Below are 16,740 nucleotides of genomic sequence, written 5' to 3'. Positions count from 1 at the left end.
CATATTGCCCTTGAATTACCTTTTTGTTTTCCTGCACAGGAATGGATGTGGGGGTAGGCTGCTGTATTTAATGAGACACAGGAGGTTGAATTTTGTTAATGGTGCATTATTGATAATCCGCATTGCGGTTTGTTTGAATTGGGGCCTGCTGAAATTGCACCATTCCTTCAGGTATTTGGGGAATTAGTATAATGTATGCCCAGGCCCTTAAGCTCTGATGCCAGGGCTGAGGTCCCCTGGCCACTGAAAGTGCACCATGGTCTACATCTCTAAGTCAATGTGCTGTACCAATTCCACAGACGTATATGTTTAAAACAGTTCTTCAAGAGTCTGATGGGGTCTCCTAGGTGCAGTTGACATGACTGGAACCTAGGCTACTCTGAACTGTTGCTTTAAGTCTATCTGGTAGGAGGAGGGAATTTAATTTGCCTTTAAATTCCCAACTTGTAAATTGGAATTTTTCTCCTTTCATTTCAGCAGTATGTTTCCTCACCTGTGTGCCAAGTTTTTTGGGGGGGGGGTTGGGGAGAGGGTTGTTGATAAGAAAAATAAAATGAAAATTTGACAAATTCCAGTTCAGATTTTTTATGTCTTCCACTCCTGCATGAAACACCAATTCCCACATATACTTGGATTTATGTTTCTCATCATATTAAATTGGTAAACAAGCCTTTCGGTTTGCGCTTGGGGGTTAAATGTACCTGAAAATTTATTATAAACATTAATTTTAATTTCTTACATGTTTAGAGGCAGCTGCATGTGAGAAAATATATTACTACATACAAAAGATCAAAAATATATTAAAGCTGTCAGAGACGCAAGTGTGTTTCTATCAACAATTAAAACATCCACTTATACATTTACAAATACAGGAAGCTTACAAATTATGACTGATTATAGCTTGAAAGTATAAAAATTGACTGTTGAATGTTCTGTTTGAGACTTTTTGTTGAATAAAAAAAACATTTGATCACAAAAATATATTCAACTGTAAAACACTTGCCGTTCATGTGCGCCATTCTGTAAATACTCTAAACTAAAGCTTATGTAGTTATAGAGCAGAGTTTATATTAGAAATATTAAGAAAAGCAGAACAGTTTTTTGTTATTAAAAATAATATGCTGCCATGTGAGTTGCGGATTCGATGGATTGATGAAGAGTTTCAAGCATGAAAATGCTGACAGATAATTTCTCATAGAAATGATAGAATTAATAAGGACCAGTAATTCCTAACTGAACCAGGTTTGGTGTTGGGTTGGGTTTTTTGTCATGTGTGGGGACCAGGTTTAGAAGTTATGTACAGTTTTGTTGTGTGGGGGCCAGGTTTTATGGGGAGTTGAATTTGGTAATGTCATATCTAAGGATCAGATTTGGTGTTGAGATATGTTCTGTTTCATTGTGTGGGGACTGGTATGGTGGTGAGTTGGATTTGGTTTCATCATATCTGAGGACCAGCTTTGGTGTTGAGTTAGGTTCCATTTTGTCGTGTGGGGACCAGATTTGGTGCTAGGTTCTGGTGTGTGGCGCCAGATTCCGCACCCACCTCCTGTCTTGGGGGTCCACACTGCTAAAGGTCACACTGCAGACTGGATAATGTCTCCTGAAAAACTCGGGAGAGAGGGAGGGAGATGGAGACCTGAATCAACCTCATCCTTTCAAAGCAGAGATACTGGGGGGTGTTTAAAGACAAGCTATAATCAAAATTTTTCCTCAGTTTAGTCAATTCACCATAACCATACCATCTCTTAAAGTATATATTGCAAAATAAATTATTAAATTGTAATACTTGTGTATTTTAAAACCTTTTTTTATTTATTTTTTTACGTCATTGTGTACCAGTGTGTCAATCAATGTCTGTCAATGTTTTATTCCCCTCCAATCATTATCCTTTTTACGCAGTGGTGCACATCCTCATTTGTCTTCCCCTCATCATTTAATGTCAGTTAAATTGACTCCCCGCCCTTTTAGCTTGTCTTTAAGTGTGATAGTAAATGTAACCAAGGTTGAACTGCATTAACCTGTAGAACTAGAAAGATAACCAACATATTAGATTTTATCTAAATATCTAATAACACATGTCAAAAAGTCAATAAATATAAATAAAGGATAATAAATAAAATAATCGTTCTTATAATAATCAATGTTATATAACCAAATAAGATTGCTGAAGGAAATGCCGGTTAGGGTCATATGCCATGTTAGAGCTCCACCCTGTGGATAAAAAACTAGAATAGAACAGACCTCCGGCAGCTAAAAAAAGAAAAAGACTGAGTTAGCTGCGCGCCAGGCGTGTTCATGCGAGCTGCAAATAAAGATGATTAAAGATTACAGATAAGTACGAAACAGAAGCGAATTATAACCAAAATATACAGTATAACTACCCGTTTTACCGATTGGTGATAGAAATAACCTAAAAACTCAACTTTTATATTTGTGATAAAAAACAAATATACCGACGGAAAGTAGCTAACCGGCTAAGAAGCTAAGTAGCTTCACGCTCTGCGGTGACTCTTAAGAGTCAACGAACTAACAATTTTTCCGGTTGATCTATTAGGGATACCGCAAGTTTAAATTGTGATTTTATTGATTGAGTTCGACGAGTTCATTGTGTGGATTCAACGACCACGTTTCACCGAAGGAAAACAAGATAGCCTTCCACGAGAAGAACATTCAGCTATGCGTGTGCGATCAACGGCTTTTCACACTGGAAATCTAGTGTCCTTGAACTGAGTTATTGAAAGGAACTGAGTAAATTGAGAGACTGAAATTGAGAAAAGAAACAAAGTGAATTATTGTTTATGTGTTGACTGAATTTTTTAAAACTGTTTAGTGTTATTTTTGTTTGAAAGGTGAATTCACGTTATATAATAAGTGTGTGTGTGTGTGTGTTTTATTAGCTAAATCTTCTGATTTGGAAGCACATTTTGAAGCACACACTAACTAGTATTTAGTATACCAAAAGTTGTCTTGTTCACTAAAACGTTTTTTTATTATTTTTTTAAATTTAAAACCTTAAAGCGAAGAAAATGGAAGTTGTAGAGGAGAAAGGTGTCAAAATCAAAATGCTGTGTTAATCCGTTGCATAACTGAAACAAAGATAGATGAAGAAATATTAGACTTTCTGAAGGAATATGGGTCAGTTGCTAGACATTCCCCTTACTAACCCCAGTTCAGAGTCTCAGAAATCCTTAATATTGGAATGTAAATTTGGCTCTGCTGTGTGAGATCTTGAACCCCTCTTGCCATACAATCAACGGACAAGCAGTGATCCTGATGTTTGCTATCATATACTAGCTTTAGGCAGGAGACACAGAAGGTAGGAGACACAACCCAAACTTATCTTGACCTGAGAACTATAGCCAAGCTATAGTTACTATACTTACGAAGAAGTCCAGAAAGAAATGTTAGCACAGATAAGTAAACCGTTGCTACAACAGAGAGAGAGAGCAGACCCAATCACTGTTGAAACAACTGAGGATGAACCTACTGAGGCAATAGGCTAGCTGTTTACACCAGAACAGAACCCCCTGGGGCTGAATTGACCAAAACCAGTTCAGCCTATGACACTTGAAAAAAGAGCCCCTGTTAATCCACCACTCTCCCAGTGAGTTGAATCCTCCAGACATTCAACGAGTAGTAGTAGAACACATTGTGTGGAGTAAGGACCTAATGACTCGATCCACCAGTACGACTGATAACTTTCCCCTTGTCCACCAAGTGAAACAGATTATAAAACATGGAGTGCTAGTGTTGAACTGCTCTTGCAAGACCCAGCTGTGTCTGATTGTCACAGAGCATGGTTGGCATTTATAATAGCGCCTTTATCCAAAGCGCTGTACAATTGATGCTTCTCATCTACTCATTCATACACACACTCACACACCAACGTTGATTGGCAGCCATGCAAGGCACCGACCAGCTCATCAGGAGCATTTTGGGGTTAGGTGTCTTGCTCAGGGACACTTTGACACAACCCTCCCGACTGCCAGACAACTGCTCTTACTGCCTGAGCCTTGTCGCCCCCATCCATTATCTTAAGCTGCTTATCCTATGCCTATCCCAGCATACATTGGGTGAAAGGCAGGAATACACCCTGGTATTCAGTCGGCAGTCCATCACAGGGCGTACACACCATTCACTCACACACTCATACCCACGGGCAATTTAGACTACCCAATCAGCCTAACCTGCATGTCTTTGGACTGTGGGAGGAAACTGGAGTACCCACATGAACACGGAGAACATGCAAACTCCACACAGAGAGGCCCCGGCCAACTGGAATTCGAACCCAGGACCCTTCCTCTAACTTTTGACATCATTAAATGAAGATTATTCCTGGTGCTTCACCCATGGCTTCGGTTAAACTTCTTGATTCAGATTTTGCCACAATAGAAGACGGTGATGAATTGGTTGCCAAGTTCATGAATACTTTACAGAATACTGGTGAAAAGCATCTGACACAAACAAACACCTCTTAAAGCAGTTTTGTAGGGGATGTTGGGATAGGACACTGATTCTTGAGCTACAGCTTGAACAGAAACAACAAAATCCACTGCCCTTTTCAGAACTACTGATGTTATTACGAAGTTAAGAAGACGAGCATTCTTCTAAGAATGAACGCATGAAATGGCACTTAGCAACGTGCTGTAATACAGTCACCTTCAGCATGTGACTAACAAGATGTCAGCAGCGTTAGTTCAGTTACGTCTCAGCTGACAAAATAAATAGCCGAGCTCAAAAGTCAACTTGCAACTCTGACTGCAAACCAGACAAAGACAGAAGCTAGCTCTAACCAAGCTGTGGTCAAATCAAGACAGAAGGAAGAACTGAAGACAAACCGTAAAGTGTCAAACCCTGACCCTGATACTGTTTCAAAAGTGGTGAGGACGGCCACATCACCACTTCCTGTGAAAATGACCATAATCCTGCATTAGCAGCCAAGAAGAAGAAAGAGCTAGAGAAGAGACAGTCTGAGTGGGAATCATGCAATAGTATTCCTAGACATTCTTTAAACTAGGAGCAGTTACTGTTAGGGGACAAACAGGGACTGATGTTAACAAAGAATGTCTTAACCACACCAAGATCCTGCTCGCTGAATCAAAGCCCAGACAGCACACTGTCAGCCTACCCAATGGATTAGTTGGCACAAAGTGTTCCGCTCAAATACAAATAGCAGGAAGAAAATGTAACGGTTTGCTGGATACGGGATCACAGGTCACCACCATCCCAAAATCCTACTATGATCAGAACAGCTCATTCACACTCTGGACAACATGTTGGAAGTTGAAGGCGCTAATGGGCAAACTGTTCCATACCTTGGATATGAAGTCACCATTACATTCCCAAGAGACTTTGCAGGTGTTGACATGGAAGTGTCTACTCTAGCCTTGATAGTTACAGGTATATTGCATCACTCAAAGCCTATGATGTTGATTGGCATGAATACGCTTAATGAGCTGTACTAAGATACTCCAAAGTGCAAAATTGTCAGAGAGTTTGGATACAAGCAAGTCCTAAAAATCTTGCAAATGCTACAAAGATGGACCACTCAGGGAAAAGTGGGGCTGGTGAGAGTACCGGGGAAGGACCCCAGGGTGGCAGAGTCTGATTTTATGTGGGTCAGTCACCGTCTGAGAAACGCATTCTGACAAATGGGCCGTTGTTGAACATCCGTCATCTTCCCCCTAGGACTAATAGTAAAGACTTGTCGTCACTCTTGGTGATACAAAATACTGTCACTTACCTATAGTGATTTCCAGTACCTCAGCCCATGATGTCACAATCCCTTCAAGAAGTGTTACAGCTGAACTAAATTCAGTACAGGCTGTACTTCCCAAAGAGCCTCAGATAAGCACTTCTTGTGAATCTGAACCCATTCATACTTTAAGTCAAGAATTCAACTTTGGTGATTCTTCTGTTCCACTCAAGTGGAAGAATAGACTTACAAAGAAATTACAGAGCATGCCTGTTATATTCTCCCAGCATCCGTTGGACTTTGGATGTACTGGAAAAGTGAAACACAGAATCACCCTTGCAGACGAAACGCCAATTAAGCACCGCGCTAGACCTATAAATCCTGAGGACAGAGAAGCTGTTAGAAAGCATCTCCAAGAACTGCTTAGCGCAGGAGTGATCAGAGAGTCTGAATCTCCCTTTTCTTCGGCAATTGGCAAGGTAAGAAAGAAGAATGGAGATGTCCGCTTGTGTATAGACTACAGAAAATGAAATCAGCAGAAGATAAAGGGTGCCTATGCACTTCGGAAATTGAAGATGCTTTTATGGCTTTAACAGGATCTAAATGGTTTTCAGTACTTGACCTAAAATCCGGCTACTACCAGATAGAAGTTAAAGAAGTAGACAAGCCCAAGAAAGCATTTGTGTGCCCTCTCGGATTTTACGAATTTGACATGATGCCACAAGGAATTACAAATGCACCAAGCATAATTAAGCGAATTATGGAGAAATGCATGTCTTCATAGATGACATCATTGTATTCTCGAAAGACTTGGATGAACATGAAGATAGGCTTATGAGGGTCCTGAATAGGCTCAGAGAATATAGCCTAAAGCTAGCCTGGGAGAAATGTGTCTGTGCACAAGCATCAGTCAAATACTTGGGCCACATAGTGTCACACCAAGTTCAAACTGACTGACAAGATGGCCACTGTTGAGACTTGGTCAATCCCCAGAAACCTGAAAGAGTTGAAATCTTTTCTTGGATTCATCAGTTATTTCCGAAGATTTATAAAGGACTTTTCACGCAAAGTAAGGCTGCTCAATTACTTCATTTCCAGATATTCACCTACTAGGAAGAATTCAAAGGTCAAGAATGATGGGCAATATCGCAACCCCAAAGAGACATTTGGTGGAAGGTGGATTACAGCATATCAAGACTCATTTGACCTGACAACTGCTCCAGTGTTGGCTTTTCTAATCCACAGCTGCCATACACTTTAGATACAGACGCAAGCATGGCTGGGTTAGGCGCTGCACTCTATCAAGAACAAGACGGCCACCTGAAAGTCGTTGCCTATGCTAGTAGAGGACATTCACATAGTGAATCCAGATACCCTGCCCACAAACTAGAGTTTTTAACCCTTAAATGGGCTGTAACTCAAAAGTTTCATGGTTATGTTTACAGCAGTTAATTTACTGTAGTAACAAGTAACAATCCCTTTTGTACTTTCCCTCACAAGATTTGATGCAACCAGTCGCTTTGTTGACATATAATTTCAAGTTGCAATACCAAGCTGGAAAACTGAACAACCATGCTGATGCTTTATTCCGACAACCATCGAACAATGTCACATCCCAGAAAGAACAAGAACGTGTGAAGTTCACCGAAGGTCATCTAGTACACCCAGTGATCCAGGAGAAGTTAGCGCTGATGTAGTTCAAGCTATTTGTGAGTCGTCCCATCAAATTGACCGAACCTGCTGCTGATGTTGACATGGCCTATGTTGGATCATTGACAATGCATCCAAGTGCTATACCTGACAGTTACACACAAGAAGAACAGTGTGGTGGATTACCATTAATTTCTCATCTGTCTTGTGCTGAAATCAAGAACTTGCAATCAGCTGATCCATGTATCAGGCAAGTTATTGTACAGATAGAAACTGGGGGAAAACCATCCTCTTCAGTGAGAAAAGCACTTCCCAGACAACCTTACCTTCTCAGAGAGGTGGATTGTCTAGAGCTACAAGACGGCATTCTCTACAGGAAAAGGATAACCGGAGATCAAACTACTTACCTTCTTGTCTTACCCGAGAAGCTCCGAACTGATGTGTTAGTGTCTGCATGACGACATGGGCATTGATCGTACCCTTAATTTAGTCCGGAATCACTTTTATTTGCCTAAGATGGCTTTTGATGTGGAGCAGAAAATCAAAACCTGTGGTTGGTGTGTTAGAAGGAAGACCTTACCTGAAAAAGCTGCACCACTGGTGAATATCAAGACAACAAGACCCTTACGAGTTCAGTAACTAGCTAGCAAACTAGCCAGCACAGTAACATAGATACAGATACATTTAATAAAAACACATTAAAGAAAAGATGCCAGTGAAGTAATAATCTGTGGTTGGTGGACCTGAAACTGCAACCTTCCAGGCTGTGGGAAGGAAAGTACGTGTGTGTTACTTGAGAAAGAGTTTACAACAACTAGGCTATGTATTGCCAGGTTTTAGTCTTCCCCAGCTCTGACAATTCACTGTTTACACTACAAGATAAAAGATGTTTTTGACTTGTACTTCCATTAACAGAACTTCAGTCACTGCTCCAGAGAAGCTTTTTTCTTTTTTTTGGCTAAATAGCTGAAATTCCATATGGTATTTTAGGGTCGTCCATTTAAGCTAATCACAACGTAAACGTGCCTTTGATTTACAATTACTTGGTATTTATCATAATACACACAAATTGGCCATATGCAAGTGTTCTCTTTTCAGTCCACAGAGTTCTGTGTTTTTTCCAAATTTAACAATTTCAATAAATGAATTAAAATGCTTGTATTTAATTGAAAAAGCTCAATAAAATTGAAAGAGAACCACACTTTTTCCTGTCCTTTTTATGGCTTTTTTTAGTGGCCTCGCAAACTTCCTTGATTTTAACTGATGGTTTGTTCACTCATTGTAACTTCACCTTTATTGCTGCTAATTTGCAACATAATAATGTCTATTATTATTCAACAATAATGTCCTCCTAAGACCTGGCAAGTCATTTAGTGTAGGGGACTATGAGTCTGTGGTCTTAATCTCAAGAAACATACATTCTACTCTGCTCAAACATACACTACAGGGACATTCAAAAATAAAATAATATTTTAGACTTTCATTAAACACACAGAGTGTAACATTTCCTTTATCTCACAATTCAGAAACCACCAGTCATCCACCACATAACCTGCTTGCTGTTCATTATCGTTATCATTTCTTTGATAAGTTGTAACCTAATGTAGTGTTCTTATTTATAAAATATCAATTTACACTATCCATCCAAACCTCCATTATTTGTCATCAGGTCCAATGTACTCACAAATCCAATTACATGGACAGACTGTTTCAGGCTATTTTAATCTTCATTTGTCATTTAACTCCCATCCTGTTCCTTACCCCAGTTTCCACTCTCCCTATTCCCTTAAAATAATGTGACAATTTTCTTGCCAGTAAAAGTCCCTCAATTAATGTTAACCAACAAATGCGACAATCACATTGCATCAGCCAGCAGTGAATAAATGTCTGTCACTGTATGAACTGAACAGATTTTAATTCTACCGTCTCCTGAAAAAATACACAATACACAAACACTTGCAAATCTGTCCCATTGTGTGAACTTGGCCTTCTATGTTCAGGCCAGAACTCACACTGTGACACTTTTCTGTTTTTCCTCCATTAATGGACACAGAAATTGAGTACTGGTCTGGCCAAAAACCACCCAATACTGACAGCACATTCTGATCTTCACAGGGTTGGTTATGTTCCTGCCTCTTCCCCCCTGATACCCAAGAGAAATGACATTCATTCATTACAACTGTCCCCATCATTGGGAATAAAGATTCACTAATTACCACTATTGCCCCAGCCATTCAAATAAACCATTCAGTTAATACCACAAAACCCTGTGCTGCTGGATATAACCATGTACTAATTATGACAAATTGCCCCAACATTGGAATACCGGAAACCGGAATACCCTGAGTACCTAGAAGCAGATCCAAACAACAGGTGGTAGCTGGGGTGGTGGAGAATGAGGGAAATTTGTGCAGTCAACTTCACAAGCAAGCATGCAGAAGCAGCACAGGCAAAGAGCAGCCAGGGGAGGTCTGACTTGGTTTCAGAAAGGTGATGTGTGCACATGATTGGATGAGTATGAGATACTGATTGAATTGTTGATTTTGGAAACGCGTGTATGTGACTGCTGAGGCTGGCTATTGGACAGTAGAGTTCAGTGACTGAACTTGCTCTGCGTAGTCCATGCGCATCGCTCATTAGGTTATGCCTGACAAATCAGTGGAATTAATGAATTAATTCATTAATTCAGTCCAAGTTATTCAAAGTCACAATGTCACTAATATTTTTTGTGGGGACATGCAAGACAGCCAAATAAAACAGGGGTCATCAAATCTGGCCCTCAAATCCAAATCCAACCCTGGTTTTATTTTATTTCAGGGAATTAACTGAATTAGCGCTTAGGTTTGGCCAAACTGTCTTTACACCTTACTCCCAAGGTAAAGAGAGGGTAGAAAAACAATAGTACTCAGCCTTTGAGGCCCGTAATTTGATGATCGATGCCTAAAACATACAACGTCCAAGCCTTTTAGCAAAAGCAAACAAACCGCGCAATGAACTGTTGAGTCTCCGGAAGTGGCGTACCCAGGCAAGAGAGAGCAACACATAAAAACATGGACACTGCGCAAACATGTCACCGGCCTGTCCGAGGAAGAGAACGTATCATTTTAACCGAAGAAAAGGACCGCAGAACGTTTGTCACAGTCCTTGTGGTTCTAACCGAAGACTCACATTACATACAGGTAAGCCAGCCAGTAACGTTATCGATAATTCGTGAAGTCAGCTAATGAATTTAGTTGGCTAACCAGCTAGCAGCATATCACCAATGGTGCTTTCAATTGAGAACCAGTTTTGCTCACAGCGATTTGTTTCATCACTGCCTTTTTGGTAACGAACGAGTGAACGGGTAACAGTTCGGTAAACTACTGGCTTGCTAGGCTACCAATAACTAGGCTTCCTGGTTTCTTTGGCTTAACTTAATGTCACTCTTTCTTGTTAGCTAGGTGCCCAGAGCGGATAACACAAGCTAATTTGCTTAGCTAGCTAAATGTTGTTTGGCGAACTAGCTTTTCAAAACCGGCTAGATAATATAAATCATTTGTGCGTGTTATGGCTAGAGGTAACGTTACACCAACTTTCAAAGTATGGCCATATCGGCTATTATAACTTAAGCTTAACAACTGCTACCAAGCAAACGCTGTCTCATTCGGTATTATACATACCGTAGTCTAATCTAATTGGCGAGTAGGCTAACCACCATCACCCGGCAGGTAGCAAACCTTATCCGTTAAGTTACGTTTTCCGTAAAGTTAGCGATAATAAAAAATATCTGGGAGTCATGTGGATTTTTTGCAGGTGTGCCACGCTGCCTCACACGTAGAAAGTTCCCTGAATTGTTCTTTGTGAGTAAACCTGCCCGTTTACTCACTGCTGCAGGCGCTGGTCCTGGAGGGGCCAGCTGGATTGCGCACGGGCCATGGGAACACATTGGTCCCAGAGAGATTGCAGCCTCCTGCCCCTTCCAAAGACCGAGGGTAGGGGGCGGCGTAGGGGTGACCCGAGAAATGACGACTCTCTGGATTGCCGGGACCGGCAGGAGGAGATCGCGCAGTTTGCGTACGTGGAGTTCACGGGCCCGGACAGCATTACGTGCCCGACATGTCAAGGCACCGGCAGAATACCTTCGGGTGAGCCTACCTAAAGAAAAGACTGATTTCAGACAGCTGGACCGCCGTTAGCTGTCTAACTTTACGTATTGTTGATACCTTCTCATCAAATTAACACTGTGTTTTGATTTGGGTAATTCTCTCAATCATTCAATGTAAAGTAATAAAACAGCCTTTAGAAACACAGTATGTACTTAATGAAAACAGGAAGATAGATGTATACTTTACATTAATTTAAATATAATTTAGCTGGAATGAATAATTATTTTGTACTCTCCCTGCATGCATACTTGTGGTAATGTGTGATTGTTATTGAAATTCACTTGTGGCAAACAAATGAATAGTATTTGCGATAGCCCTTTGGAAGTGCTGTTTTTCATTTTGTGGTCACTGTCTTCCAGACCAGGTGAACCAGCTGGTGGCACTGATTCCCTATAATGATCAGAGGCTGCAGCCCCAGAGAACGTAAGTTATATACTGACTAACATAAATTTCACCCTGACCAACATAAGCTACACCCTGAGCGGCATAAGTTCTCTCTGACCAGAGCAAGTCAGAACCAGACAAAGATAATTTACACCTTCATCCGTGTAAGTTATGCCTGACCAACATTCTGCTACTTTTTAATGTCTCTATTGCTGTGAGGAAGGTCTATAGGGTAACTGAACTTTGCAGTGTGTTGGAATTTTTGCTTCTAAATTGTCAGACCATTTTTATAAAGTACTGGGTGTGTGTATGTGTGTGTGTGTTAGGGGTGTGAACAGTTAACCGGTTAACTGAAACTGATTTGTAAACTGTTACAAAAAATTGATAACCGATAAGTTTTTTTTTTTTTTTGTTTTTTTTTTCTTTCTTTTTTTCTGAAGGTGAAATGGTAAGTCCAGTTTAAAATAAAAATGGACACATTAATCTCACCGCCACGATTGTCCCGCACCATATAAAATGCATTGGCATATAAAATAAAAAGTTTAGCATTACATAAAAATATATCAAATTGTACAGGGACTTGTATTGGCAGGAAAGTAAAATCATTAGACCAGTCGCCTATGGTAAAATAGACCCGGTGTTATATTCTATCAGCCAAATATTGCGCGACCACGGAACTGAGTGCACAACCTGGTCAGTTACAAAGTTGTTCACAGCAGCATATTTATAAATTACATGCCAATCAAGTCCTTCAGGCTGAAGCCATAGGGACGAGGGATGAAAACATGAAGAATTATCATTTTAACTAATGCATTAAAAAGAATTACACACAATCGACCAGTGGACATAAACTACAGCGATTTCTGCAACTGTGAGGTTACACTGCACAATTTTTTAAAATTATGTTTATTAGCACAAAGGAAATAATACCAAGTATACAAAAAAGAAAACAAGCATAACAGAAATTGTGCTGGAAGGGTAAAAACCCCAACGGGCTTATAAGAAAAGAAAATAGGAAATTCATAATAACAGTGATAATAATACAAATAAATAAGAGTAAACAGACACGTAGCACATGCATACATACTGAGCACCTTAACTATGACACAGGTGTTTTTTCATGTTAAGCTTGAATACTGACAATGATGGAGAGAGGACAGGTATTCCTGAGTGACGGACCTCTGTATTTAGTATTGACCAAGAGTTGTGGTCAATACTCGTTTGACCAATGTAAATGTAAATATTGAATTGTATAACATATTTTTTTTTTTATGACCCTTAGCGGTCAAAAGCAGTATTGGGTAATGGGTCAGCCGTTTAAAAAATGGGATGGTAACCGGTTACAAAAACGGATTTGAGAGAGAGAGAGAGAGAGAGAGAGAGAGAGAGAGAGAGAGAGAGGAGAGAGAGAGAGAGAGAGAGAGAGAGAGAGAGAGAGAGAGAGAGAGAGAGAGAGGAGAGAGAGAGAGATAGAGAGAGAGAGAGAGAGAGAGAGAGAGAGAGAGAGAGAGAGAGAGAGAGAGAGAGAGAGAGAGAGGAGATGTACAGCAGTGTGAGTGAGGGTAATGATGCACAGCACTGAGGGTGTGAGTGATGGTAACGATGTGGCAGCAGTGTGAGTGATGGTAACGATGTGCAGCAGTATGAGTGATGATAATGATGTGCAGCAGGGTGGGTGTGATGAGTGTGGGTGTTTCTGCTGCAGGAAGCTGTATGTGGTCCTGTCCGTGGTGCTGTGCCTGCTGGCCTCTTCGCTGTTGGCCTTCTTCATGTTCCCACGCTCCTTGCTGATCGAGGACGATGGTATAACGCACCGTGACCGTCCTCTTCGACCGCAACAACAGCAAAGTCATCATCAACATGACCGTGAGCAGACTTCTATCCCTCTACCTCTCTGTTCTAACTGTTTCGGAATTCTGACTGTTTCTCATGCCTGGTCTGTTTTCAGAGCACCTTGAACATCAGCAACTCCAACTTCTTCACAGCGCTGGTGGATAGTGTGAGCTGCCAGGTGCTGTACATGAACACGGTCATTGGCACGCAACAGCTGGATAACGTCATCAGCATTCTGCCCCTCAGCCAGAGACAGGTCAGCAAGCGCCCTGCTCAGGAACCTCACACATGTCGCAACTACCTCACGCGCAGTGCAGCTACCTCACTCGCAGTGCAGTGCAGCGCAGCTACCTCACTCGCAGTGCAGTGCAGCGCAGCTACCTCACTCACAGTGCAGTGCAGCTACCCACTCACAGTGCAGTGCAGCTACCCACTCACAGTGCAGTGCAGCTACCCACTCCCAGTGCAGTACAGCTACCTCATGCACAGTGCAGCTACCTTGCGCGCAGTGGGCAACTATCCATACTAGGACCATACTAAGGAAGAGTTTTCATGCTTTTAAAGAGAATCCATTGCCCTGTTCGCACCTCGCCCGGTGTGCTTTATGGGTTGTCCTTTGGAGGGAGTTCTCAGGGCCCCTTTCTCCCCACTGAAGCCACACTGAGTCAGAAGTGCTGGGCAGATGTAACCTAGCGTGCTATAACTGACTAATTTACACTACACTGCGGCCTGCTGGTGCCGTGTGGGAAAGTGGTTCTGCTGTTTTAATCCATATTTATGTCACCACTGCAGATGAACTTCACTGTGAACATGGAGATCAGCGGGAGCCTGTTTTATGTTTAGTAAGTTCATATTATTTTCTGTGCATGTAAAAATGGCACTAGTAATGTATTTAACATGGCATTTTTTGAGTTTGCATCGTGAAACTGTAGATACGAGCGGTAAGAAAGCACAAAGTGCAGTCATGAAACAAAATGGCCACCTGTAGCAGTCGGATCATCCTAGGTTTAACCGAATTTGCTTCAGGGGTTTAAAATTGCCAGTCACTTGCCCTTCAAGTGACTCTGGTGGAATCACAACTGTGTACTCTGGCATACTGTATACCATTGCTTTAGTCTTGAACCAAAACTCCCCAGAATCACTCCAATGTCTATACCAGTTGGCTAGAGCATTCAGTCAGCTGCAAGAAAAAGGTAAAACAATAATTTGGATCTTCTACACTTTTTGCAATGAGGCAGGACAACACAGGGACCACTGCTCTCTCAAGGTTCCAATATTTTGTTTGTTTAGAGTAGACACTGTCTCAAAATTCAAAATGTGCCGCAGCTTGTCATGCTGATGTTTGTGAATGTTTTGCTGAACAGAGGAGTCCCTTTTCCCTGCGAGTTGTAGCTAACATGCGTGCAGTGTACCACCACTTGATTGGAATTTCCAACAATTCAATTCCCCTTGTTAAAGCTACTCTGGTGTTGGTAAAGGGAGCAGAAATGAGGAGAAGGGTCAGACTCTAACACTGTCTCTCCTCTCTTCTCCCCTGCAGTGCGTTCTGTACCATGGCCAGCATCAAAGTGCACAACATTGTGGTCTTCATGCAGTGAGTCCCCTCCCAGTCTGTAACATGACTTCCCTCACTTCCTGTTTCTGAGCCACAGTTTTGATTACTTTTTATTCTCACTTCGTTTTGCAGCTTCCTGACCTCTCTCTCTCTCTTTCGCTCGCTTTTTTTAAATGCTTATTTCCTGTTCTATTTTACTTCCTCGTTGTTTCCGTTGCATGTTTCCTGGTTCATCCTTTCTCCTCCCCCCCCCCCCCCCCCCCCCACCCCACCCGGCAGGACCTCTGTAAAGACCTCGTACATGGTACGCACCGCGCAGAACACCCTGGAGGTGTACCGCTACATCGACTGCGGGGCCAACTACACCGTCCGCCAGACCCCCTGGCTGCTCTGACCCCCGACCCCCCCTCGCCTGCAAAGCACTCTGGGAGCCCGGGGCCGCGTTCTGTGATGGACAGGAACGCACTTTGGTTTGCTGCGTGGGTTTCTTTATTTCTCTTTTGTTTTTGCACTGTCATACGGGGCAGAGTTGTGCTGTCTCAGACTGCAGTGTATTAAATCCCTCTCCCATCATGCCTGCTCCTCTTCTCTCAGGCATACTCCTGCTCTCCCAGACCTGTGCGCTCCTCATCTGACCACAGGCTTAGTGTTCACTGCTCATTTGAACATATAGCTGCCCTGGACATTTTGGCCTGCAAGTTTTTCATGAACAACTTTTTCTTTGGCGAGAAAAATGGGTTCTTTTGAGAAGAGAGGTGTATTTTTTATGTTTGCTGTGGAGGGTGGTTACGAGAGGGATTTGCGCACCTTAGAAAGGGTACTGTTTTTTTTTGTTGTCTTTTTTGTTTTCGTGGGAGATTTAGTTGTACAGCATTATTTTGTAAAAGATATAGGATGATGGATATTTTTTTTACTAATTTGGATTAGAACGGAACACACGGGTGCGTGTTTAACTGAGGAATTCAAATTGTCTTAACTTTGTAATATTTCCTGTCCGTTTCCAGCAACAGAGTAATATATATTTCTAATAGACATTTATTCACATATTTTGGGGTGGGGGATAATGGTGTTGTAATGGTGCAAATGATCACATGCTCCTATTTATTGTGATGGAAAGGTTCTCGTATTTTGGTAATGCCCTAAAGAGGCTGTCACTTTTAGGTATTCTTTGAGGGACTGGCCATCAGCAATACCTATTCAATCAAAGCGCAATGCTGTTTGCCCATAACCCAATAAATGAATCAAAATGTCTTCTCGCCTACAGAGCTGTCACTGATCCTGATGAAAAACCATTAAACAGGGACACATTTATGCCTCTCAGAAAAGAAAAGTGCATTGTTGGCAAATTGAACTGAGAGATTATTTACAATTGTGATCCTGGAGCTAGGTTGGAAAAAGCCTGTGTTAAAATATGGAACATAAAATAAGAAATGCATTTAAATTACGTTACCTCAGAAGTAAGTAAATCAACTTCCATT

General features: G+C 41.5%; 1 pseudogene; it reads left to right on the top strand.

Moving 5' to 3' along the window:
- The first annotated feature begins 10,367 nt into the window (after nt 1-10,367).
- LOC133139048 (transmembrane protein 106C-like) lies at nt 10,368-16,513 on the top strand (annotated as a pseudogene).
- Nucleotides 16,514-16,740: the final 227 nt, after the last annotated feature.

This window comes from Conger conger, chromosome 10 (genome assembly GCF_963514075.1).
Source record: "Conger conger chromosome 10, fConCon1.1, whole genome shotgun sequence".
Classification (NCBI taxonomy): Eukaryota; Metazoa; Chordata; class Actinopteri; order Anguilliformes; family Congridae; genus Conger; species Conger conger.
This window is presented reverse-complemented; position numbering and strand designations above follow the sequence as displayed.